This window comes from Hyaena hyaena, unplaced genomic scaffold (assembly GCF_003009895.1).
Source record: "Hyaena hyaena isolate Hyena2069 unplaced genomic scaffold, ASM300989v1 scaffold_88, whole genome shotgun sequence".
Lineage (NCBI taxonomy): Eukaryota > Metazoa > Chordata > Mammalia > Carnivora > Hyaenidae > Hyaena > Hyaena hyaena.
This window is the reverse complement of record NW_024080720.1, coordinates 1669406-1692485: the sequence shown is the minus strand read 5'-3', so window position 1 is coordinate 1692485 and position 23080 is coordinate 1669406. Positions and strand designations below refer to the sequence as shown.

Sequence of the window (23080 nt, the reverse complement as noted above, 5' to 3'; positions counted from 1 at the left end):
AAAAAATATGTCTGGATTTCAGGGCTGAGGGGCAGGGTTGACTTTCAGCTGCTATGCTCAGGTAGGGTTGCGAGGGTTGTTTATAGCCAGAGGCCTTTCTGAGTGGAAGGTAGCTTTCACCCAGACATTCAAAATATCACCATTGCTTGTATGGGAGGGGTGAGGTGGGAAGTTCTTGGTCTCCCTCCATCCACCTGCCACTTGGAGGTGTGTTATGGGCTGAGTGTAGAGATATGGTCTCTAAAGAGGTGACTGAGTTAAAACGAAGCCAGTGGGGTAGGCCCTAAGCCGATCTGACTGGCCTTCTTTTTTGGACACCCCAAGAAACATCAGGGCTGTGTGCTCCCTGAGGAAAGACCAGTGAGGACACATAGGGAAGGTGGTCATCTGCAAGCCAAGGTTCTGGGAAGCCAACCCTGCTGCCATCTTGATCTCAGACTTCCAGTCTCCAAAACCAGGAGAAAGTAATATTTTGTTCTTTAAGCCAGACTGTCTGTGGTATTTTGTCACAGCAGCTCCAGCAGACCAATAAATGTTGCAAAAAGAGAAGTAACCAGTAGGCATGACAGTGGGTAGGGGGGAGGAATGAGCAGCGTACTGGCGGACTCCCTCCTGAAACTGGGACTGGGGATAAACGGGTCAGTAAATCCACCCCACTGTCCCTGAGTAGAAATTATTTAGACCTAGGGGTGAATCTGGTCTTTTGTTCCCCAACCAAGGGATGCTTTAGAAATCCTTCTTTCCAGGTTAAGGGCAATAGGTGGAACTAGGGTACCTTAAACTCTTTTTTTCCCCTTAATTAGGCAAAGAAAAAGGGGAGCGTCCAGCACTTTTGGCAAGACCTTGTAGTATTCTACCAGCCTAGCAGTGGCTTCCTGTCCCACTTAGAATAAAACCCAAACTGGGGCGCCTGGGTGGCTTAGTCGGTTAAGCATCCGACTTTCGCTTAGGTCATGATCTCGCAGTTCATGGGTTCGAGCCCCGCGTCGGGCTCTGTGCTGACTGCCAGTTCAGAGCCTGGAGCCTGTTTCAGAGTCTGTCACTCCCTCTCTCTCTCACCCTCCCCTGCTCAAGCTGTCTCTCTCTCTCTCTCCTAGAAATAAATAAAACATTAAAAAAAAAAAAGAATAAAACCCAAACTTCTTACTGCGTGGCCTCAAGTGCCAGTAAGCCTGGCCCCTACCTACTCCAGGCTCACCTCCTACCCTTCTCTCCCATCCTCACTTCTGCTCCTCCAATATGCTAGGGTCTTCTGACCTCAGGGCCTTTGCACTTGCTGCTCCTATTGAGTGGAAAGGAAAGGGGACTGTGCATCAGGTCACTCGGCAGGCTGTTTAGAAGACATGCATGCCAAGACCTCACACACAGTGACTCTGGCTCTGCAGGTGGAGGCAGGGTCTAGCTTCTGTACATTTTTTTAAATTTCCACACAGAGTCTGATATACAGGCAGAGTTGAAATCCATTACTCTAGATCTATCTTCACAGGGCTAGCTTCTTCTTTGAAGCCTCAGCTTCAATGCCACCTCTCAGAGGTGACCTGACCCCCAAACCCCCAGAGTGCTCAAGCCCATGCCCTGTTACTTTCTTCATTGAACTGAACACCCCGGGAGAGTATCTAATCTATTCATGTGTTTCCTCTCTCTCTCCGACCACTGGAGTTTTAAACTCCCTGTGGGTGCACCCTGGGCCTCTCTCGTTTCCAGCTTCACCCTAGTAACACAGCTGCTCTGTCCAAGACCGTAGCCACTACCACACATGGCAGCTGGTGGGTGCTGGAAAACTCCAGTAGTCCAACTGAGATGTGCTCTCCACATGAAACAGAATTTGGATTTCAAAGAAACCATATGAAAAACAGAGACATAAAATGTGAATATTTTGCAAGATGAAAAGAGTTCTCGAGATTGGTTGCACAATGTGAATATGCTTAAAACATCACTGTAATGTACATTTAATAATGGTTGAGATGAGGGGCACCTGGCTGGTTCAGTTAGTTAAGCACTTGCCCTTGGTTCAGGTCATGATTTCATGGTTCGTGAGTTTGAGCCCCTGCACTGGCTCCATGCTGGCAGTGCAGAGCCTGCTTGGGATTCTCTTTCTCCCCTCTCTCTGCCTGTCCCCCACTTATACTCTCTCTGTCTCAAAATAAATAAATAAAAACTTTGAAAGAATAATGGTTAAGACGGTACATTTTATATTAAAATTTTTAAATTTTTAAAATGTTTATTTTGAGAGAGAGAGAGAGGGAGAGAGAGACAGCAAGTGGGGGAGGGGCAGAGAGATAATCCCAAGCAGGTCCCATGCTGTTAGCGCAGAGCCCGACACAGGGCTCAATCCCACAAACTGTGAGATCATGACCTAAGCAGATACCAAGAGTCAGACAGTCAACTGACTGAGCCACCCAGCTGACCCTGCAGTCAAAAATTTTAGGGGCACCTGAGTGGCTCAGTCGGTTGAGCATCTGACTTTGGCTTAGATGGATCTCACAATTCGTGAATTCAAGTCCTACACGGGGCTCACTGCTACCAGTTCAGAGCCCGCTTCAGATCCTCTGTCCCTCTCTCTCTACTCCTCTGCTGCCTGCCCTCTCTCAAAAATAAATAAAACATTAAAATAATTATAAAACATTTAAAAATCTCATTACTAATTCTTGATACAGATGACATGTTCACATTGATAACACTTTGAATATATGGGCTTGATAAAATATATTATTAAAGTTAATTTCATCTATGTCTTTTTTCTTTTTTGAAAAATACAGCTGTCAGAAAATTTTAAGTTGCTTATGTGGCTCAGATTTGTGGCTTGTGTTATTTATACTGGGCAGTGCTGACCTAGAACCATGGCTGGCACACAGTAGGCACTTAAATGAGCTGAATATAAAAATGAATAGAGTCACTGCCTAACAGGTGCTTCCTCTGAGCACAAGCAAGCTGTTCTGCCTGGCAGGCTGAAGGAAAGTGGGAGGGAGACTGGCAGAGCAGTTTACATAACTAAATAATCATAATTAATATCTACTATTAGGCTGATAATAGCAACCACCATTTGTTGAGCACCTAACATGTGTCAGGAGCAGTCACGGCACTTTACGCACCTAACACGTGCCAGGAGCGGTCATGGCACTTTACGCACCTCATCTCATTTAATCCTTGAGTCCATCCTGCATCCATTGCACAGCCAACTGCCCAAGGTCGCCCAGGTAGTGAGTGGAGAGCTAGGTTTGCACAAGGGCTCTCCAAGCCTCCCCAGTGCACCTGCCCACTACAGGGGCCACTCTGGGTGTGATCCCGTCGAGTGGGACTGGACAGTGGTCAGCAGTTTCAACTTCTGGGGGCAAAAAGCTCCTGTAAGTCAGTGAATTCCTGCTTGCAAGAGTCCTGGAAGCAAGTTAAATAATTCATAATCTCTGATCTTCTTAAACTCACCCATCCAGATTGGCTGCCAGCCCTCTCAAGTTCAAGGACTTTAGGGAACTGGCCCTGGCCTGGGTGGTCATTCTTGTTCAAGGCAGTTGTGGCTGATGGCTCTGGGCCCAGCCTGACTGAAGAGAGGGCCCTGCCCACGTCCCCCAAGCTGTAAGAGCCACAGCCTGTGGTGACAGGCCTGGAACTGAAGGTCTGGGCCCACCTAATACCCTACATCTGGGGTTTGAATCTGTTTGAGCAGGGCACCCTCCTGTGGTATCTAATATGAGACGTCCCTAGGTGGCCTTTGTTGTAAGATGCACAGATCAGAACTCCTTGGAATGGGGAAGAAGTTTGCAACACATGGACAGAAAGTTCTCCCATCTCCAGGACCCCACTGTGTCTTTAAGTTGTTGTTGTTTTTTTTAAGTTTATTTTTGAGAGAGAAAGACAGAATGAGCAAACAAGCTGGGGAGAGGCAAAGAGAGAGAGAATCTCAAGCAGGCTCCACACTGTCAGTACAGAGTCCAATGTGGGGCTCGAACGCATTAACCATGAGATCATGATCTGAGCCAAAATCATGAGTCAGATGCTTAACTGACAGCAACCCAGGCACCCCTCTGGGCCCCCACTATGTCTTTAAATCATGGATTTGAACTTGAGGAAGCTGCTTGGGTCTGGTCAAAGAGACAACTGACCAAAGAAGTCAGCAAAGACCTCATTCCCTAGGCAACAGCTGAGTGTCAGGGAGTCTGACCTCAGAAGGAACAAACATGGGGCCATCTGGGGAAACTCAGAGCACCCTCACACCAGGTGAGAGCCATTGGGTCATCCCCACAGTACATAGCCAAGAACAGTGGTCCCCAAAGTCTGGTCCTAGACTAGTGGTAGCAGCATCACCTAGGAACTAGTTAGGGAAATCCTCAGAGCTCCTGAATCAGAAACTCTGGGTTTGAACAGCACCTCCCCTTGCCCACCCAGGAGACTCTGTGCCACACTAATGTTTGACAATGAGGCCTTCAGCCAACTATTCAACAAGTACAGCACCAGGACCAGGAGATCAGCATCCTCTAGCATCTGTTAGAGACCCAACATTCTGGCCACACTTTCCCTACTGGATCAGAATCTGCACGTGCCAAGACCCCAGGGCATAGTATGCATGTTAAAATTCGAGACGTACTGGTCTAGAGTTCCCTACCATTAAGTCAAGGAGTCTCAGGGGCGCCTGGGTGCCTCAGTTGGTTAAGTTTTGGACTTCAGCTCAGGTCATGACCTCACAGTTCGTGAGAGTCAGAGCCTGGAGCCTGCTTGAGATTCTGTGTCTCCCTCTCTCTCTGCCCCTCCCCAGCTCATGCTCTGTTTCTCTCTCTCTCTCAAAAATAAACCAACATTAAGAAAAAAAAAGTCAAGGAGTCTCATACTCAATGGTGTTTTGGGGACCAAGCAGGGGATGCACAAAAAAACGAAGCCAAATCATATCCAGCTGATTATCGCCACTGGGAAAGGTGAGCTCAGGAGGGCCAGATCTTTCCCAAGAGAATCTGGAAAACCGGATGCCAAAGTGAAGGTCCCTAATTTAAAAACTATTGTGTGGGTCACACAAAATAGGACCCATGGGGTGCCAGCTTGCAAACGTGCTCACAGACCTGCAGGCAGGAAAAATGCCTTACGTTCTGGGCAAGCTTTCCGAGCTTGGGACAGCCCTCCTGGGCATGGCAAGAGGCACACAGCAGGGACTCCAGAAGCGCTGGGACAGAGGTTCTCAAACTTGGCTGCATAACAGAATCACCTGTAGATCTTTGGAAAACACTGATACCAGATTCCCACCCCCAGAGAGCCCCATCTACTTGGTCTGGGGCATGACCTGAGTGCTTTTCAAAAGCTCCTCAGGTAATTCCAACGTGCAGCCGAGTCTGGGAACCACCAGGCTACAGCAGTAGTCTGGGGACGTTTTCAGTAAAGGGCCAGACAGCACCAGCTTGAGTTGTGCGGGCCCCATAGTCTGTCACAGCTCCCAATGCTGCCACGGTAGTGCAACAGCAGCCACAGCTAACAGGAAATGATTTTCAACAATACTTTATGAAACCTCCATTTTCAATTTGCATGTTAATGGAATATTATTTGTCTCTTGATTTTTTTTTTTTCAACCATGGGAAAAAAATCATTCTTAGCTCACAGGCTGAGAATCTACAGGTGGTGGGGCAAGCTTGGCTTTGGGGCCATAGTTGGCTGACCCCTGGGCTGGAGGAATGAATTGAGGGCATGGAGGCCAGGACTGCAGGCCTTCTCCTTCCCGGTATTTGCCTGCACAACCTCCCCTACACAATCTCTGCAACCTTAGTAGCACTTGATTATGAAAAGGTTGTGTTGACAAGGCCCGGTCAGGTATTGGCTTTGATCTGGCTCTGGGCCCACAGACTTCAGATTGGGCCCCCAATCCTTCAACACCCTGGCAGGATTTCAGGGAGCTGCCTTCCAATGGGCGACTCTCAACCTCACCCAACCCCCTGGCTGGCAACATCATTAAGCTTTAACGTGTAGTGACCATTTAACTACATAGCAGGCACTGTGCTTAGAGCTTTACCAGCACCATCTTGTGCCCTTTTCACATATTCCCCTATGTTATTATATAACCATTTTTTTGTTTTTGTTTTTTGGGTTTTTTTTGGACAAGGAGACTAAGGCAACAGAAAAGTCAGATGATTTGCCAAAAGTCACACAGTGAGAGTAGACTATAGTGCATGGTTGAACCCATCTGACTCCAGAGCCTGCTTTCATAACCACTTTGCTTTATTGCCTCTCAATAATCTATGTTAAGGACAACCAATAATCACCATCACCAGTCACCACAATGCCAGACACAACCTTCTCAAAGACAAGCCTTAGGCAGCAAACCTGGTCTCTCTGTATCTCAGCTGGCATCTAGACACCACTCAATCTTCTCAGCCTTGAATTGCAGCCAGACCTGGGGGCACCCCAGATAGATTCTGCACCCTCTCCAGGAAGAAGGAGGCTCGCAGAGCTGCCCCATACAGCTGTGCAAGTTTTCTACTGCACAACTCCAGGTGGCATCATTCACAATGTAGTCTATGTGAAGGACAGCCCTGGAGTTGTGGAGCACACAATGCACATAGCTGTTCACAGCAGCCTCGGAAGCTGGAGGTGAAATGCTCATGACTGCTTGGCATAGGATTGACCTTGGATGCTCGCTATGACTGCTATTTGGAAATATATCATCAGAAAGGGAGAAGGGCCCAGCAGGGTAAGCCACCATGGATGGTGGGAGCCAGGCTCCAGCTCTGGGGAAGCCTTGGAGTCAGAAGCAGGAAGTGGCTGGCTCCTCTTGGGACCTTCCTCATCCTCCTCCAGTCCTGCCTCCAAGTTGCCCTGAGCTGGCCCTCCAGTGCCCGTTCTCACGCTGGGCAGCGCCTGCCCCTCACCATCCAGGGCTGCTGGGAACTCCCAACCAAACACTCAGGCCCTCCCCTCACCAGTGTTTCCCTGTGTTTGCTTTGCTTTTATGATTTGAGCCAGGCCCTGTGCCAAGGCTCTCCTGCACCAGCTCCTGTGACCTTCATCACAACCCTGTGAGGCAGGAACCGTGATCGTCCCCATTTTACAGACAAGGACTCTGAGGTTCAGAGAGGTTAGATCACATGCACCAAGTCTCACAACCGGGAAGTGTCAAAACTAGGAATCAAATTTGGGTCTTTCAGACTCTAGAGCACAAACTCTTAACAATCTCTGTAGGGGATGGATATGGAATGTCTTCTGGGTCTGCTGCCCTATGTGCTATGCCTATATTGGGGCTTGGGTTTGGGAAGCCATGCGGGTGACCATGACATTGCTGCTGGTGATGATGGGGGTGAAAGTGATGATGATGGGACAGTGAGAACAAAGACGGGGTGAATGCAGTGATATACCTACTGGTACAGGGTGACTGTGCAGATTCAAGGAGCGAAGTCAGGCCAGATGTAGCTCCCTGTGCCTGTCCTACGTCAGCACTCTGTAACTGCTGGGTCAGCTGGGCTCCCCATGCCCTGGATTTCCAAAGTGGGTTTCCCTGCATTCGAGGTTATTAAGTGGAGAATCAAAGACAAGAGGAACAAGGGGTAGCATCTTTTCCCTTGGTCCTTCCTTTTTCCCACTAAATCTCCATTTTCTGCCACCCCCTGAAATCCAGCTTGGGGTACTGGGCCCAAGCTTTGGAACCCAGTCGTCGGGAGGCAGGCCCAGCCTCTGTGTGCTTCCTGGGCCCATGGATGGCCATCTGGCAGGAGGAAGCCAGGTCTCCAGGGAAATTTAGAGGCTAAGAATCTGGTGCCCAGGAAGGTGAGGGGTGGCTGCCCCAAGAGTCATGGCCACACACAAGCTGGACTCTAGGCTGCCCCTCTCCGTTGGGGGAGATTAGAATCTTAGCCCACACAGTGACCCAGGGTAGTTCCTGGGAAGCAAACAGCTGAAACCTTACACTGCAGGTGAGCCAAGGGCTTCGAGAACCCTGTCATGGAGTAAAAATTTCCACTCCTCCTCCGCACCCACTTCTCAAATAACACCTAGAAGCCAAGGAGAGGCAGCATGGGGAGAGCAAAGCGGGCTCTGTGGTCAGACTGTTTGTTTGGGTTTGAATCCCAGCACCACCATTTATTTACTAGTTGCTGTGTGACCTTGGGCAAGTAACTTAACCTCTCTGAGCCTATTTTTCTTATCAGCAAAATCTAGATAATTACACCCCATTTCACTGGATTGTTGGAAAGATACAAGGAGATCATGCACTGAGAGAGCTTCGTTTCTCCAGGGGTCAAATGGGGAGAATATTTGTACCCACTCTTTATGACTGCTAAAAGAAGTCCATGAAATAATGCATGAGCCTGGCACGTAGGACATGCTTGAAAGACACTGTCTATTTTTATTATTATTACTGTAGGGAGAAAGCCTCAGCAGAGTTTGACAAACTGATTCACCTGGGGAAAGAGAAACTGAAGCCAGTTCATGCCTGTGAGCGAGGCAAGCAAAACAAGATGGTCCCCAGATGGAGTGGCCACACCTTGAGTGAATGACAAGCTTCGGGGAGCTGTCTGACCACAGAGAGGCATCACAGGCTGGGGTTTTTAGCCAACTAGATCCTAAGATCCACGGAGAACTCTGCCCCACCCATCCAGCAAAGGGTGGGCCCCAGTGGGAGTTCAGAAGTCAGAAAGGAGGCTGGAGAGAGGGAGTCTTAGGGCAGGGGGCCAAGGAGTCTCCTGAGGGCTGTAAGACGTGGCTTGCTCACCACTGAACCTCCAGTGCCTGACCCGTGGCTGCAGTGGCAAAGCAGTGAACAAAACAGACACAACCTCGCCCTCTAGAAGTTTAAATCCCTGCAAACTCGTGTTGTAGCATTCAGGAGGCACACCCTACGTGCTAGGAAATGTTCTCGTTCCCCTTGCCCACCAACCACCACCCTTCTCCTCCAGGCTCTGCCTTCCGCATGTGTGTTGGGGGGCAGACGCGCTCACTGGGGCTGTCATCCAGCGACCGGGCTGCCATCCGTGTCACCTAGTGTCAGAGGGGTCAGAGGGGCTCCTGTTCCTACAAGGCTGCAAGCTGTAACCAGCCCGTCTGCTCTCCACTTGAACATCACCCGTCCCTGGACACACACAGGCAGGCCCAGATTCTGATCTTTCAACTTTCCCTGAGTTCTCCAAGTGAAGGTGTTCCTGGCCTTTTGGGGCTCCGGGGCCTCTCTTCTCACGGCCCCACCCCCTTCCTTCTCGAAGCCCAGCAAGAAGAGCACAGTATTTCTGGAGTTAACTGGAGCAGCGAGAAGGGTGGGGCCAGTGACTGAGGGAGCTGTAGCTCTAAGCTAAGGTGTTGTGCACTTAGCTAGCTGAGAGCCGCTGGGGCGCGGCGGGAGGTGCTGTCCCCAGTCCACAGGCCAGCACTGGGGCTCAGAGGGTAAGTATCAAGCCCAAGGTCATACAGAGCTGAGCTGCAATGACAGCCAGTCTGACTCCCAAACTCAATGGTTACACAAAGTGCTTCTCCGGGACTCTGGGTAAATCTTGGGGGACTGCTTTGAGGACAGGGAATCAGCTCCCCAAGCAGCCTGAGGGAAACCAAGACTCTCTTGGCCCAGCACATGGTCCCTCCTTTCACTAGGGGCAACTCTCATGTGCCCAGCACACTTCTAAAGAGTTTATAACCCCTCCCCCATCTCTAAAGCCTTCAAAGGTGGCCTTCACGTCTACTGACAGATCCCAAAGATTCTTCGTGGTCTCTCTCACCAACCAAACTCAACAAAGACCCCATCCAGCTCCTCACTGCAACACAAGCCACAGAGGAAGATCAACACAAGCCCAGGGTTCTTCCTGGGGTGGGAGGTGGTACCTTTCAACCAGGAATATCAACAAAGTTCACACAGAGCCATGGGAGAGAGACCCACAGTGGAATTTCAGGAATCAGCCTGCAGAGGGCAGGGAGCTTGTCTGGGGAGGCCACGCAGCCCCTGCTTGAGGTCTGCTGTGGAGCCAGATGGGAGCAGCTCCTGAAGGAGGGTGTTCCAGACTTCCCAGATCTTGGCCCAGGGATGAGCTCCATGGCACATCAGGAGGAAGCAAGTCTTGCTTCGTCCCAGAGGTCAAGGGACACCAGTGGCCCCGGACTCCCCAGCCCCCACAATCCTCAAGATACTCCCTGTCAGGGAGGCACTGTAGAGGAGGAGACAGTTGGGACTGGATTCAAGTTCTGTTGTTATCACGGTGTGGCCTCTTGTGCAAATTCCTGAACCTCTCTGAACCTCAGTCTCTTACGGCCTCACCCCTCATTTGCTAGGCATTCCTCACCTCCCAGCAAAATCCCCAGGTTTGCTCTGGGTTCAGCTTAGTCCCATGACACTATCTTGGCTAGGACCCCATTTCCTTAGTGTAAAAAATAGATTCCTCATTTAAAAACAAAAACACTAAGATTTCCAGGCTTATTTCAAGTTAATTTACTTATTTAACAAATGTTTATTTAGGATTTACTATATGCCAGGTACTGTTCTAAGCCCTTTACACATTTAATCTTCATAACACCCCTACTGAGGTGAAAGTTATTATCATCTCCAGTTGACAGATGAGAAAACGAAACACAGAGAGGTTAAGTAACTTGCCTGAGGTCACATAGCAGCTAAGTACAGAGCCAGGATTCTGATCTCTGTGGGTCAGCAGGCCCAGGTTAGGAGTCACTGAATCTTTCGTATATTCCCAGTTAAGATTTCTTCTGACTTTATATTTTGTCAGAAACATAAGTTTCTTATGGAAACATAAGTTTATCACTTTGTAAATACAAAGTGAAATAAAAATATAGATGATGCTTTTATAAACTCCCTAGATACTGTCCTCATCTGAACCTGCTGGTCTTCATATGTGGTCCAGTAGCTGACTCTGGCCTCCCTGTTCTCCTAGTCCTGACCTCCTATAATAGTTCCAGAGAGGCAGAGCACAAAGTCACTCCATCCATGCAGGATTTCTGTGAGCCAGGTAGTCTTGGACAGCCCCATTTGCAGGTGGGAAGACTGAGGCTCAAATAAGTACACACAGTTAATCAAGTATTCACTACTCAGAAGTGGTAGAACCAAGGACCAGAACCCAAGCGATATGATATCAAAGCCCCTACGTGTGTGTGTGTGTGTGTGTGTGTGTGTGTATGTGTGTGTGTGAGAGAGAGATCTATAAATGTTTTTATTGTGGCAAACCATACAACATAAAATTTACCATTTTAATTATTTTCTTTTTAAATCTTTATTTACTTAAGTAACTTATACACCCAACATACACCTAACTCACGACCCCAAGATCAAGAGTCACATACTTTTCTGACTGAGCCAGCCAGGCGCCCCTACCATTTCAATCATTTTTAAGTGCACATTTCAGTGGCATTAAGTGGGTTGACGTTGCCATGTAACCATCACCAGCATCCATCTTCATAACTTCATTATTATCCCAGACAGAATGAAACTGTGTCCCCACTAAAGAGTAGACCCCCCTTCTCCCACCCCTCAGTCCCTGGTAAGCTTTAGTCTACTGTCAAATTACCCATGAATTTGCCTATTCTAGGTATGTCATTTAAGTTCAATCATACAGTGTTTGTACTTTTGTGATCAAAGGCCCTACTTTTAAAAACAGTAATTCATCTTTCACTTGGAAACATTCATAATATGGGAGGTGTTCAAAAAGGGAATTCACCTTATCTCTGATGTTATGCTTCTTTTATTTTATTATTTTTTGGTAAATGTTTTTAAATGTTTATTTTTGAGAGAGAGACAGAGAGAGAGACAGAGACAGAGCATGAGTGGAGGAGGGGCAACATGAGACAGAGCATGAGAGAGGGAGACACAGAATTTGAAGCAGGCTCCAGGTGTCAGCACAGAGCCTGATGCGGGGCTCGAACTCACAGACCGCGAGATCATGACCTGATCCAAAGTTGGACACTTAACCGACTGAACCACCCAGGAACCCCATCATTATTATTTTAGAGAGAGAGAGAGTGCACATGCAAACAGGGGAGAGGGGCAGAGAATCTCAAGCAGGCTCCACGCTCAGCCTGATGGGGGTCTTGATTCCATAACCCTGAGATCATGACCTGAACTGAAGTCAAGAGTCAGACACTCAACCAACTGAGCCAGCAGGTACCCTGCCCATTATGCTTGTTTTAAACAAGGAGGAAGAAGATGTGTGTGGCTGGATTTAATCACTATAAGATAATAAATGTACGGGGGAAAATGTCTAAAGAATACCAAAAGTATGCAATGAAAAGTTGTATCTTCCCTCCCCAAAGTCAACCATCATAGGCTTCCAGAGTTTAATACACATATACAAATATATACATATATATGCTTATCCTGTCCTTATATATTCTTTAATGTTTGTCTTTGAGAGAGAGACAGACAGACAGACAGAGTGTGAGCAGGGGAGGGGCAGAGAAGTTCCAGGCTCTGAGCAGTCAGTACAGAGCCTGATGAGAGGCTTGAACTCACAGAACACAAAATCATGACCTGAGCCAAAGTCAGGCGCTTAGCTGACTGAGCCACCCAGGAGCCCCTTGTCCTTTAATAAAGGGACTCGATGCACACAGATGGCTGAATACTATACACTGTTCTATACCCTGCATTTTCCTTTTAACAATACATTTGAGAGATGGTTCCACATCCATTCATAAAGAGGTGCTGCTGCTGTGTTCTTTTTAGTGACTGCATCATATTCTCCTGTGTGGCTGTTCCCACACGTACAGTACTTGGCTCCTTTCTGACAAGTGTTTACTTTGCAACTGTTTGCTCTTATGCACTATGATGACTATCTTTGCTGTGCCCAGTGCAAAGACATCCACTGGGTAAATTCCTGCAGGCGAAATCACAGAGCCATGAGTATGGGCCTCTTGAATATCAACAGTTCTCTTAACTCGCCCCACCGAGGGTGCCCCCACATGTGCTCTGGCCGCAGAGTTTGACAACATTGGTTTCCAGCACTGAGTGTTAGTCCGCCATCTGGCAGGTGGGACACAGAATCAGTGTGGTTTGGCTGTGTGATTCTTTTTGTGAAGAATTGCTGAGCACCTTTTTGTCTGAATTAATGCTTCTTTTTATGTACTTTTTATGTGAATAGCCAAATCACATCCTTTACTCACTTTTCTTTTTTGGATGGCGTGCTTGGTCTTTATGAGAGTTCTTTAAAGGTAACTCTCTGTCAAGAAGGACAAATACCATATGTTTGCATGTATAGGAGGATTAGGAGGAACCTAATGAAGGACCATGGGGGAGAAGAAGGGGAAAAATAGTGGGGGAGAGGGAGGGAGGCAAACCATGAGAGACTCTTGAATACTGAGAACAAACTGAGGGCAGATGGGGTGGGGAGAGCATGAGGGGGAAGATGGGCATGGAGGAGGGCACTTGTGGGGATGAGCACTGGGTGTTATATGGAAACCAACTTGACAATGAACTATTCAAAAAATAAAAAATAAACTCTCGTCATAGAAGTGACAAATATTTTTACTAGTTTGACATGCCTGAGCTCATGGGTACTTCTGGTTCTGGTCATGCAGGAAACAGTAGTTTTTATTAAAGCAGACCTAGACACTCTGATCTTTTTTTTTTTTAATTTTTTTAATGTTTGATTTATTTCTAGGAGAGAGAGAGAGAGACAGCGTGAGCAGGGGAGGGTCAGAGAGAGAGGGATTTACAGACTCTGAAACAGGCTCCAGGCTCTGAGCTGGCAGTCAGCACAGAGCCCAACGCAGGGCTCGAACCCACGAACCGCGAGATCATGACCTAAGCGAAAGTCGGACACTTAACCGACTAAGCCACCCAGGCGACCCTAGAAACTCTGATCTTTAAGGCAAGGCCTGCTTCCACCCATTAGGATGGACTGCCTCCTACATTTTTTTTAAGTTTACTTATTTCAAGAGAGAGTGTGTGAGCAGGGGAGGGGCAGAGAAAGAGGAAGAGAGAATCCCAAGCAGGTTCCGTGCTATCAGTGCAGAGCCTGACACAGGACTCCATCCCAAGAACCACAAGACCATGACCTGAGCTGAGATCAAGAGGTGGACACCCAACCGACTGAGCCCCAACTCTTGCTCAGTGCTTCCAACAGGGTGTGTGGAGGGACCCTACTTCTCGACTGGAGATTCTTTGCAGTATGTTACTATCCCCAGCCTGGACATACCTCCTTGTCATGTGACCCGGAACCTCCTTAATGCTTCTTTTTTAAAAAAATTTTTTCTTGTTTATTTATTTTTGAGACAGAGAGAGACAGAGCATGAGCAAGGGAGGGGCAGAGAGAGAGGGAGACACAGAATCTGAAACAGGCTCCAGGCTCTGAGCTATCAGCACAGAACCTGATGCGGGGCTCGAACCCATAACTATGAGATCATGACCTGAGCCGAAGTCGGAGGCTTAACCGACTGAGCCACCCAGGCACCCCATTGCTTCTGAAGAGTCTTGGGATCATTCCCCACCACTCAGGACTTGTGCCTGGGCACATATTCTCATGGGGGCACAGAGGGAAGGGACAGCCCACCAAGGCCCCCAGGCACAGAAGGGTCTCTAATACCAGGCTTTTTATGGGGACGGGGTAGGTCCTCAGCTGCCTGGGGCATCCCTCACTTTTGGCATCTCTGAAAATCAAGTCTTGCCCCAGACCCTCAAGGTGTGCAGACTGGAGGCTGCCAGACTAGAAAGGAGAGCAAGTTCTAAAGAATATAAACCCCGGGAGGGGCAGCTGGGTGACTTTGCTGGTTAAGTGTCTGACTCTTGATTTTGGCTCAAGTCATATCTTACGGTTCGTGAGACTGAGCCCCAAGTCGGGCTCCGTGCTGACAGTGCAGAGCCTGCTTAGGGTTCTCTCTCTCCCCCTCTCTCTCTACCGCTCCCCAGCTGTGTGCACTCCTTCTCTCAATTTAAAAAAAAAAAGAAAGAAAAAAACCCTGGGAACCCCACTAAGCCCCTCAGCAACTGTCCAGCATGGAGGGAAGGGAACGTGCCTTTGTCTTAGGACATACCGTCCAGTTTAGGCCTTTGCTGAGGAGAAAACTCTCACCATCTAGTGGGAGGTGGATGGAGGGGTCTCGTTTGAAGTTTTTCTTTAGGCCAGTGACCTGAAATCTTTCAGCACATGGAACCACTTACAGGGCTCATTAAAATATAGGTTTCTGGGCCCCACCCCCAGTCTCTGATTAAGTAGGTCTAGGGTGGTTCTGATAATCTGCACTGCTAACCAGCTCCCAATGGAGTCCAATGCCAATGCTCCTAGTCCACGGACCACACTGTTTAACTCGCTGGCCCAGGCCTTTCGCTCCCTGGGCTCCCCCATCTGGTACGAGTGAGGTACAGAGGACTGGAGATGCACAGGCTTTGTTCCAATGAAAATAACAGCAGAAGCTGCCCGTGCCAGGTCCTGTGCTGAGGTCTGTGCGTTTTCTCACCTTATCTTCACAACCAACCTGCGCAGTAGGTTTTACTAGTGCTACCTCCACTTTATGATGAGAAACCCAGCTCAGAGAGAGTACACAGGCTTTAGAATCAAATAGATCTGGGGTGGGACCCCAGCTCTGCCAGTGACCCACTGTGCAACCTCGTGGGCAAGTGCTTACCCTCCCTGAGCCTCTGACTCATCAGTAAATGGGGATCACAGACAGGATTCCCAGGGGCATTAAGAGGCAATTATAAGAGCACCTGCACATAGTAGGTATGCAAAAAATGTTCATCATCATTCCTGCCATAAGCCCCATCATGATCTCAAAGTCCATTTCTTTTTTTTTTTTTTAATATTTTAATTTATTTCTAGGAGAGAGAGAGAGACAGCGTGAGCAGGGGAGGGTCAGAGAGAGAGTGTGTTTCATATTCTGAAACAGGCTCCAGGCTCTGAGCTGGCAGTCAGCACAGAGCCCGACGCGGGGCTCGAACCCACTAACCGCGAGATCATGACCTAAGCGAAAGTCGGACGCTTAACCGACTAAGCCACCCAGGTGCCCCATCAAGGTCCATTTCTTAATATTCATTTATTTATTTACTTATTATTTAGAGAGCATGCCCTTGTGTGTGCACAAGTAGGGGAGGAGCAGAGGGAGAGGGGGGCAGAGAATCTCAAACAGGCTACAAGCCCATCAAGGAGCCCAGCGTGGGGTTCAATCCCATGACCACGAGATCACCACCTGAGTTAAAATTAAGAGTCAGGCACTTAACCAACTGAGCCACCCAGGTGCCCCTCAAGGTCCTTTTCTGACTTCTCTGTATGGCAGCAACTTTCTCACTCCATTGCTCCAGAGAAACTCCTATTTATCCTTCAAAACCCACCTTAGAATCCTCTCTTTCTTTTATCTATTTATTTTTTTTAATTTAGTTTTTAATGTTTTTATTTATTTCTGAGAGAGAGATAGCATGAGCAGGGGAGGGTCAGAGAGAGAGGGAGACACAGAATCCAAAACAGGCTCCAGGCTCTGAGCTGCCAGCACAGAGTCCAACATGGAGCTTGAACCCATGAACCGTGAGATCATGACCTGAGCCAAAGTCAGACGCTTAACCGACTGAGCCACCCAGGCACCCCTAGAATCCTCTCTTTCTATCCTCCCCCCAAATGTTATCTTCCTGTCTTTCGAAAGAAAAAAATATCTAGGATAGTTTTAAAAAGGGGCTCAAAGCATTACTTTCCTTCTTTTCTTCCTCCTTCACTTGTGTTTCCACAGCATTTATATCAAGCACAATTTGGAGTACCAATGATGCTCTCCCAGGGACCAGGCAGCTACCACCACCATTATCAGCATCATCAACATTTAGATCGTATGTACCACACACCAGACACTGTTTTAAGAGGCTCAGGTTCTTGACTCATTTAATACCTAAAATAACCTTTTGAGGCAAGTGCTACTTATTATCCCTGTTTTACATTTGCCTGAGACCACACAACTAATTTGTGGCAGAGCTTGGATGTAAAAGCTGGCTGTGAGTTTTTGTTACTAAGTTTCATGTTATGCTGTCATTGTGAATGAGGGTGGGCCAGGTGGGGACTGTGACACCCTGGAGGGTGCCCGTCCCATCTAAAGGGGCAGCCAAATGTTGGGCCCAGAGTTGTCTGCTTCTCTGATTTCTCAAGAAGATCCAAAGATACGGAGTTTTATGTGACATCTCCCACTTCTTAACATTTGAGAGTCATCTAAAATGTAAGAAGGAGGGTGTACCCCACAAAAGCTGCCCACGGGCCTCCTTTGCAACTTCTGTCTCTTGTCTCTCCAAGCTGGGGACCTCGGCTCACTTCCTTTCTTCACCTTAGCTCACCAGGTGCGCAGCTCACCTGCTGCAGACGCCATGAGGCTTCTGGACTCTTCTGAGCTGAGCGTGGTGCTCAGTACCCAGGAATCACATCCTCCAGCCCACTTAGCACTCAGGCTTCTCCAGCCTGGACTTGGGGTGTGGGCAAATGGTGACTCTGCGTGTCACCTCACCCAGGGGCGATCTCCGGGTCTCGCCCTGTCCTGGACAAGACTTCCTACATAGGGCTGACGGGGCTCTGAGTGCTTTGTTTCATCACCCCGCAGCTCTGGGAGGCCGCCCTCATCCTCACGCCCATGTACGGATGAGAAAGCTATGCTCACACAGGGGAAGGGACTTGTCCCAGCCAGGAACCTGAGGACCTGGGGCAGTAACACAAGCACCACCTGAGTCCAGCTTCTCCCCAGCTGGCTGCTCACAGGCCTTCCACCAAACTACTGGAGGTCTTGGCACACATTCCAGCACAAGCACACTCTCGCCCCACAGGCTCGACCCCAAGAGTCTGGGGGACACAAACACGCCCTCAGAGATTCCCATCTGCAAGCCGTGCTGCCCAAGTACCCTGTCTCCTACTGGAAGGCGGGGGCGCCACTGGTGGCATCTAGAGAGGGTCCCTGGACGCTGACCCTTTGGGGAGCTCTGCCCACTGGTGCCTGGAAGGACAGAGATTGTGGCCTGGCTCAGGCCCAGGCCTTTGGGCTCAGCAGAGACCGCAGCGAGAGAGGGTGTCATGTTCGTCCTTGCCCAAAGACAGGACAGAAGTGTGCAGACGGGCACCTGTGCGTGTGTCTCTGTGTATGTAGTGCACACACGTGTGAACACGTGCATGTGTATATGCGGAGACCTGTATGGCAGCATGTGTGCAAATTGTACACACACATGTTGTGTGCACATGTGTGGACGCCTGGTGCACACCTGTGCATACATGCACATGAGCAACGGAGAAGAGGGGATACTATCCCACAAATTCAGACCCTGTGAGGTTAGTTTAGGACAAAGAACAAAAATCTTATGTAACCCAGAGACCTCGAATTACCGAAAAAAGCTGAAGTAAAAAACAGCTGGGTAACGTTTATGCCCAGGTGAGATGGGCAACCTGGATAACTCTCAAAGAAATGAAAACCGGGGGGCTGGGGACGAAAACGGACGGAGACCTGAGGGGGCATTTCCACAGGTCCCCCACGGGCTCCGGGAGGGCTCTGCTGCCGGGAGGGAACGAGCCTTGGCTGCCCTGATCGGGGTCCCTGGTGGGCACGGCTGGGGGAGGGGGGGCCTGTCCTACCTCTCGCGGGTAGAAGAAACGCTGCTTCGTGCCTCAGTTTCTCCGTCCACGCCGCGGTGGGCACGGCCCGCTCCGTGCCTCCGCACACCCTCGGTTCCCCAGTCCCTGCTTCCCCGCACACCCAAGTCCAGCTTTCCCGAAGCCAAGACCGCGTGAGCTCCCAGGACAGACCCCTCCCCCCCCAGCCGCTGGGAACAGGCCTCGTCCCCCGCAGGAGGCCACGCAGACCACACGCGGTCCCCCGGGGTCCCTCAGGGCAGGCTGACGCGGGAGGGTAGGACGCAGGCTCTGGGGTCAGCCTTCCGGGCTCTGTAACTGTCACCGGGACGCAGGCAAGCTCCGCCACCCTCTGCCCTCAGTTTCCCCGTCTGTGAAATGGTAACACCACGGAGCCGCACGGCCCCGGGATGCCGTGTGGCTGTCGGGCCGTTCCGCTTCGCGACGCCCGGTGCGGAGTCGGCGCTCTCGAGTTTCGCGAGTGTCACCCTCTGAGGCGACAGCTGACCCCGCCCCTCCGCGCCCACGACGCCGCGGCCCTCTCCACCGCCCTGACGCTCCTGGGGCTCGCTGGGTCCCCCCTCTTCCCGCTCGGGGGCTTTTGTCAGCCCGCAGTCCTCCACCTGTGTCCCCACGCTGGGTCTCCGCGGCGGCGCCGCCGCCAGCGCCCAGGTGCCCACGCGAGGGAAACTGAGGTGGAGCCGACGGAGCGCGCGGGGAAGGCACCGCGGCAGGGCGGCCCCTGCGCTCGCCGGGGTCGTGTCATACCTGCTCCTCGCGGCGGCTCGGGCGGCGACGCTAGCGGCAGCCGGGCGTCTGAGGCGCGGGGGCTGGGAGCGCGCGCCGCGACGGGTACCTGGGGAGGGAGCAGGCCGAGGGGGCGGGACTCCCGGGAGCGCCCGTGGGCGGGGCTTGGCGGCGCCGACGCGGCCGGCGCGCGCACCGTCGGGACCCCAGCCGCTTCCCTGGAGACCGCTCAGCCCACTCGCGCTCACGTGCCCCCTACACCTCGCACCCCTGCCGCCCACTCGCACGCACTCCGCGTACCCCACCCCCGCACGTCCGGACCCCCACCGCACCCACACAGGCTGCAGTATGTGCACATAGATCCCCTCACCGCGTGTCCCCACACAGAGCACGGTCCCCGCCAGTCCCCTCTGCACACCACACGCCACATACACTCTAACCACTCCGTCCTGCCTCGCGGTGTACTAAACACAACACGAACGTGCAACTGCCCCCCGTCAGTTCCACACTACCCCCTGCCCCTGGCAGATTGCCGTCTGGCCAAGGTGGGGATTTTAGGCAATTTTGCAAAGAACAGGATCCTTCTTGAAGCTGATCTCGTCCCCCGCCCCCCCCCATGTCCCTGAACCTCAGCTGCCCTATGAGGTGGAATTAGCTCACCTCTTCTTTCCCAGTGACCCTCTACTCTCTAACTTAGCCACCCCCTCCAAGGTCACTGCTTGATCCCAGTCATTCCCTGAAGGCCCTGCTTCTGCGTTAAAAAAAATTCAATGGATTTCTAATTCTGGGCTTCCTCCCAGTGACCCCTCACCCCACCGCTGCTACAGCTTTTGCTCACTGCCAGACCCTCCCCTTTCCTGCAGTCCTCACTTCTTTCCACTTCATCAGGTCAAGGTTCCAAAAGGCTGAAGTAGCCACACTCTTGCCAATATCCTTAACACATGGTTTAGCATTGCACACATGCATGGCAAACCCCAAAAGTCAGCTCTTCTCCATCCCACCATTGAGACTGGACTCCTTTTCTCTTGTTGCCATCACAAATGACTACAAATGAATTTGCTTAATACACACAAAATTGTTATCCTACAGTTCTGGAGGTCAGAGATCCAACACCCCTAAAGGCAGGAAGTTGGAGGACTGTATTTCTTCTAGAGGCTCTAGGGGAGAATCTATTTCCTTGCCTTTTCTAGCTTGTAAATACTGCCTGCTTTCCTTGGCTTGTGGCCCCTTCCTTTCCCTTAAGAGCCAGCAATATGGTGCCAACTTTTTCTCCCATACCATCTGTGCAGTTCTCTTCCTTCTGCATTCATCCATCTTCTACTCATAGAGACCCTCGTGATTGCATTCAGCCTCCCTGGATAATCCTGGATAATCTCTCCATTTCTAGGCCAGCTGATAGCCAAACATAATTCTACCTGCAATCTTAATTCTCCTTTGCCATGTAATTTAACAGATTTACAGGTTCTGGGAATGAGGACATAGGCATCTGTGGGAGGTCTTTGCTTTGTCTATTAGAGAGCCCAAGCCTTCTAGAGGCTGAGCCCTGCTGGAGAAAATTAGTCAACCAAGAAGTTTTTTGTTTTTTGTTTTGTTTTTTTTTTTAGAGAGAGCAAGAGATAGCATGTGTGCTTGCTTTCCATGCCATGGAAGAGGGGCAGAGAGAGAGCAGAGCTCAATCCCACAACACGGAGATCATGCCCAAGCTGAAATCAAGAGTTGGACACTTAACTGACAGCCACCCAGGTGCCCCAAGATTTTTGACAACATATATCTATGAACCTCTAAAGTAGAAAGAAGCTTATTATCATTTTTGTAGTAAATAAATAATAACGTAAACTGTGGCATGTTTATTCAATGGAATACTATACAACACTTAACAAGAACATATTCTATGTATATGAATGTCCATAGACTTCAAAGTCATGAGTGAAAAAAAAAGGAAGAAAATTGGAATAATAGAGAGCAAAAGCAAATACTTTTAGAGTGTTAAAATTCTGTGACAGATACTGTTCCAGGCACTTATATTAAAACTCACAACAACCTCATGGAGTAGGTACCAACATTATCCCTATTTTACAGAAGAGGAAACTGCACAGAGAAGTAGAGTAATTGCTCAAGGTCACAGAACTAGGAAACATCCGTGTAGGAATTTGAACCCAGATAGTCTTAATCCAGGGTGCCCACTTAACTGCAGCAGACTAATTTGTATAGTTTGAATTATTTCAAATAAATTTTTAAAATATTGTAAGGAATTTATAACTATATACTGGAAGGAAACCCCCAGAATGATATTCAGAGTTCAGCAACAAGGTGGGAACCAAAGGAATTCTAACTTTAGCTGGAAAGTCTATTTAATTAATTAATTTTTTAAAAAACACTGAAGCAAATGGTACAAAATGTTAACTTTTAGTTATGGGTGGTGAGACCCTGAGTTATTGTTTCATTATTTTTTGTACTTTTCTGTATTAAAAAAAATGATCTCTTTAAAAAATATTGTGGCCTCTGAACCTGGTGCTGTCTCCACATTTTTTTTTTAAGTTTTTATTTTTAAGTAATCTCTACACCCAACGTGGGGCTCGAACTCACAACCTTGAGATCAAGAATCACATGCTCCACCTTCTGAGCCAGTCAGGTCCCCCTCCACATTTTGTGCTGATTGTTTCCACTTCATTTCATGAATGTTTTTCTGTAAATTATCCTAATATAGGAATTCTCAAAGTTTTTGGTCTCAGGAGTCCCTTGCACTTTTAAAAATTATTGAAGACCCCAGAGAGTTTTTGCTCACAAGCATTACATCCATTGATACTTAACCACGTTAGAAATTAAAACAGATACTTAAGAAATATTTTTAATTCATTAAAACATAAAAATAATAAACCCACTACATGCTAACATAAATAAAATGCCTTTATGAAAAATATTTTCCAAGACAAAAAATATTAGTGGGAAGAATGGCATTGGTTAGCAATTGTGCAAATCTCTTTAATATCTGGCTTAATAAACGACAGCATGATTCTGACATCTGCTTCTGCACTCAGTCTGTTGCATTACATTTTTTGTTAAAATAAATGAAATACACAGTTTCATATAATTTTACCTGCATTGCTTTTGTCAACCACCGCCTTTGTCAGCGCAATGTCAACATGGAGAAAAAGGCAAAAAACAACTTACTATTATTATGAAAATAATTTTGACTCCATGTTCCTCTTGACAGAGTTTTGGGAGCCCCACCCCAACCCTCTAAGTCTGTGAACCACATTTTGAAAATGACTGCCATACTATATTCAGTTGTGTACCAAATTGTTAACATTTGACTATCATTAACCTGCAAAATGGCAATTTCATATGGTTCAACCTGTTACATATTATTTAGGAGGATTTCCCTTTTGGTTCACGCACTGTATTTTCCTGGCCAGGCTCTGGTGTTGGACATTATTGAGCAATATTCCTCCAGGACTGTATTGCTGTGAGCAGCTTTGTACAGATGACATGTTGTTCTTTCTTTCTTTTTTTTTAATTTTTTAAAATGTTTGTTTATTTTTTTGAGAGAGAGACAGAGCATGAGTGGGGGGAGGGGCAGAGAGAGGGAGACACAGATTCCAGAGTAGGCTCCAGGCTCTGAGCTGTCAGCACAGAGCCCAACGTGGGGCTTTAACTCTTGAACTGTGAGATCATGACCTGAGCCGAAGTTGGATGCTCTACCAACTGAGCCACCCAGGCACCTGCCTTTATTTCTTTCTTTTTTCTTCCTTCCTTCCTTCCTTCCTTCCTTTCTTTCTTTCTTTCTTTCTTTCTTTCTTTCTTTCTTTTTCTTTTTCTTTCTTTCTTTCTTCCTTCCTTTCTTTCTTTCTTTTTCTTTCTTTCTTTCT

General features: G+C 48.8%; 1 protein-coding gene across 1 annotated transcript in view; it reads right to left on the bottom strand.

Moving 5' to 3' along the window:
* The window catches only part of SCNN1B (sodium channel epithelial 1 subunit beta), a 65723-nt gene extending 46452 nt beyond the window's left edge, over positions 1-19271 (bottom strand). Inside the window, exon 1 of the mRNA XM_039234383.1 lies at positions 19233-19271. The gene's annotated coding sequence lies outside the window, so the exon portion shown is untranslated. The remainder of the gene's footprint in view (positions 1-19232) is intronic.
* Positions 19272-23080: the final 3809 nt, after the last annotated feature.